This window comes from Pteropus medius, unplaced genomic scaffold (assembly GCF_902729225.1).
Source record: "Pteropus medius unplaced genomic scaffold, Ma_sr-lr_union100, whole genome shotgun sequence".
Taxonomy (NCBI): Eukaryota; Metazoa; Chordata; class Mammalia; order Chiroptera; family Pteropodidae; genus Pteropus; species Pteropus medius.
Window position 1 is genome coordinate 3258408 of NW_024344436.1, and position 4054 is coordinate 3262461.

At 47.4% G+C, this 4054-nt stretch overlaps 1 protein-coding gene across 8 annotated transcripts in view; it reads left to right on the forward strand.

Moving 5' to 3' along the window:
• Positions 1–319: 319 nt before the first annotated feature.
• The window catches only part of CDON (cell adhesion associated, oncogene regulated), a 91616-nt gene continuing 87881 nt past the window's right edge, over positions 320–4054 (forward strand). For 2 of the 8 annotated variants that reach the window (XM_039872754.1, XM_039872757.1), the window contains exon 1: positions 958–1133. The gene's annotated coding sequence lies outside the window, so the exon portion shown is untranslated. Of the gene's footprint in view, positions 430–956; positions 1134–4054 lie in introns of those variants that run through there. The other 6 variants (XR_005654939.1, XR_005654938.1, XM_039872759.1 and 3 more) reach the window with 4 other exon arrangements.

Consider the following 4054-nt stretch of genomic DNA (forward strand, 5'->3'; position numbering starts at 1 on the left):
TTTCTCCTGTTAATCTGTCTTTGTTAAATTTGATTATTAGCCGAGCTAGAAGAATATAGAAGGTGGGAGGAAAGTCTTTTTGTGTGTGTTCCTACAGTATATTTATGCTTCACGACAATTTTTTAAATAGAAATTCTTTTTCTTTTTTTTTTTTTTGAAAAACTGAAGTTCAGTGAGATCAAATAACTTGGGACAGGTCCAAGGACACGTTGGTTAGACTCTGAGGCCAAAGGGCACGCTGATTTCACCAGTACCGAGCCTCACACCTAGTCTCTGAGTTTTGTTGCCTGCTGGCGTGACTGTGAATCCGGGGGTGGAGGGGAGGGTTGGGGAATCAGGTGAAATTGTGGAAAAAACGAAACACTGAAAGCAGCGAAAAGGCAAAGGTACCATAGCAGCGGGAACCTGAAACCGTGAGGTAGTCAACAGGTAAGCGCTCGGGGTAGAGAGCGACGACGGAGTCCTCCTAAAACTTAGGGGCGGTACCTGGGCGGGGCCTGGGCGGGGCACCTGGAGACTTGCGGACCATCGTGGACCGCTAGATCTGCCTCCTCCCCGGGGCACTTAAGGGGAGGAGAGAGTGAGTGCAGGTCTTGTGGCAATCTCTGTGAGTTGCCGAAGCAGCTTCTCCTCACCTATCCTAAACCAAAGCAAGGAATGCTCTCGCTTTTCTCGAACGGCCTTCTCGCAGACAAGCAGAAAGGGTACTGGAGACAGTCCTACACTAGGGCCCCCCCCTTCGCAGATTAGTACGGCCCGTCCCCGCCGCCGATTTGGCGGCTGCGCGCGCACCCTCCGGCGGGCGGGGAGGCCTCGTGGCGCGCTCCCCTATGCTGCCTGCTGCTCCGCGCTCCCGCGCCGCCGGGTTACGCGCCCGCGCGCCTGGGCCTGGGCGGGGAGGCGCGGCCGCGGGGGCGCGCCCCGCAATTCCGCCCCGCCCCCTCCCCTGAGTCCCGGGTGCGCGGCTCCGCGCGAGGAGAGCGGGGACCCGCGCCCCCGCCCCGCCCCCGCCCGGCGCGTGGAGGCCGCTCGGATCGCAGCCGCCGCGGTAGCCGCTCGCGCGGGATGACCTGGGGCGGCTCTGGGAGCTGGCTGCCGCAGGAGATCTGGGGGCTCCACCGGCCCGCCGAGAGGTGCGGGGTGGTCCCGCCGTGGGGTCCGGGGACGGGCGGTTGGGGCGGGCGGCCGGCGGGCCCTGGGGCTCGGGGTCCGGGGCTCGAGCGGGGTCTGGGAACGCTGGGCCGTCCTGCGGGGGCGGGCGGGGTGTCAGTGACAGGGACGCGCCGGGCAGGTGGGACGAGCCTGGCGGGGAGCAGGGGTGCCCCCTGCTCCCCAGGGAATGAGGTTCCCGCCCCTCAGCTTCTACCCTCAGGGCGCCCGCGAGACGGTGATTTATGTGGGGAGAGCAGGAGAAACGTCCTGCGCAATGTGTCTTTTTCTGCCGTCACAGACGCCCCGACTTCCCAGCCCCAGGGAGTGCATTTTCCTTCTCCATGAAGCTTTCTGTAGGTTGCATTATCATTTCTAAGTACATTGCAGCTCGCTTTTTATTACAGCCTGCAGTTTCCAGACCTTTGTTGCTTTTTCTCCACATTTAGGAATTTCAGTCATAAATCACTGAGGCGGGTATGGGGACTCTCTCGGCCTTCCCTTCATTGTTTCCCTGAACCCCACCAAGTCAGGTGGAAGGCTCTCCAAAAGGAGCCCTTCTCTAGAATGCCTGCCATTCCTGGCCGCGACTACAGAGGGTGGCAGGTGCTTTAAGGGCAGGCTGCCTTCCAGCTGAGATGCAGAATTTAGGGAACCTCATTAACAGAAAGGCAGCCTCTGTGTCCTAAATCAGAAACCTTGAGAAACAGAAAATTGGCCTAAAAGGTAACATGAGATTTGTTCTCAGGCCAATGGCCAGTAAAGATGAAAGAGGCCAATTCTGATTCCATGCCTCATTAATACCAGTAGCCCTCAGACTCCCAGCTGACACTTGGCATACCGAATGGACAGTGTCTGGGAAGAGGAGGTGGGAGGGGGCTGGAGAATCAAATGGGTTTATTCTCAGTAGAATGCTTAACATTTGATTACATTTAAGAGCTCCCTTTTTTTTTTTGAGTATTTTATTTTAACTGAAAATGGAAGGGAGGGTTGTTCAACTTTTAGGACAAGATGAAAGGAAATTTCAGAAAATTTCTGGAAATTTTAAATTAGTGCTTAACTAGAAAGCATTCTTAGGAACCCAGAGAGGCACTAAATTATAGTAGTTTCTGTTACCCACATGTTGAAGTAAACTGCCTCATATTTTAAGTTATTTGAGAAGGATGGAGAAAACCTGTTTCATTTTTTGTAAAGACGTGCCCTGGGTGTGTTTGGCATGTATAGAGCAGAAACATTTATATTTCTATAAAAAACACAACTGTATATTGTTTAACTTACATGCAAAAACTCAAATATAGTATTTGGGAAATCTGTCTTTGTTTGAATAGTGTAGTCAACCAGGAAAATCAGTTACTAGAGGTACTGTGCTATTGTTTGTGTAGTAACTCACTTGGGATGCTTTGATTGATTGCTATGGTTCTCATCAACCTCCTCTTCTGTGGAAAGTACTTAAACAGCTCTACTCTCAAGCGGGGAGGCACAAAGAGCCCTTAGGACTTGGAGCACACTGATCTAGCCTGTGTAGGTTGGCTTACATCAATCTTACTACTTGCCTTCTTTGCAGGTGGTTTGACTCTGCATGAAAGGAATTAAGCTCATTTTAAGATAGGACTCCCCCCACCCCCCGACCCGCCCCAAGTTCAGCAAGATATATAGATGAAGGCTTTGTGCAGGAATAGGAACTTCTGTCAGGGCTTTGCTCTAAAGAGGTCAGGTAAAATTTGTTGACTAGTTCTCGTGCTTTCCTCTTGTTTTTCACTTTGCCCTTATGCTTTCATAACTTTCGAGATGATTTCGTTTATGGTTTTGTCAAAATAAAAGTTGAAGTAAAAATTTTCTTCTCTAGAAATGTTTCTTTTGCAAATATTTAGGCTAAAATTTGGTGATTATTTCTAAGTAAAATACTGAGGAAAGGATTTCAGGGATTCAACATTATCTTAGTGAAATTAGGCTGGGGTAGGAAATGAAAAATAACTGATTGAAAAATTTGTTATTAATAACATGCAATTACATTAGCTGTCACCTGTTATTAGCGTTTGTATTGCATAGAAGTGTAGATAAGACAGCACATCAGAAGATTAGATGAGTTGCCCATCAGGTAGTCTTTAGATAGATGATGATCTTACCACTTAATAGCAACTAATTAGATTATGGAATTTGGAGGCTCTTTGCCAAACAGGTCGCTTTGAAGGACTTGATTTTACAGTTTTTGATTAGTGCTTTTTCCCAAGAAATTTTGTTAACTTGGATTGAATTAGAATGTTTTATTGTTTTTGTTTAAAATTTTATATTGCGTTTAAACATTGCATTTATTTATAAACATTTTATTTATAAATTTTTGTTGTGTATAGTACTAATTCACTTTCAAGAGAATGGGGAGGAGGGCTTTACTTGATTCTTTTTGATTAAAATTAAGTATATGGAATATACTTAATGTCACTTTAAAAATATTGGATTTCAATTAAATGAAAAACGGGTTTGTTGGTTTTTTTTTTTTTAATCCTTCAAGTTTTCCCTCATTGTTTGTGCTCTTTCCCCATTGTCAGGCTTAAAACATACAGTATCATTGTCATCTGTCTCCTGAATAATGGTCCTGAGGTGATATTATTAATGTGGCTTTTTAAAATCAAACTAATTATACTTGCCTAAAAGAGCCACATGTGTGTGATTCTAGCTGCCTGGTGCCTTTTGAGAGCCCTGGAGACAAGCTAGTGAATAGAGCTGAAAATTCATTCTGTATTTGATTAAATGGAACAGACTCGCTGCTCCTTACCCCAGCAGGGGCTATGAGATCTCTTGATCCCCGAAGCGGCTCCAAGACCCTGGGAATTCCATTAGCGAGCACCTGAGGAATTTCTGCCCTGCAGTGCCTTTTTTGTATGTGTGTATGTGTATGTGTGCAGAG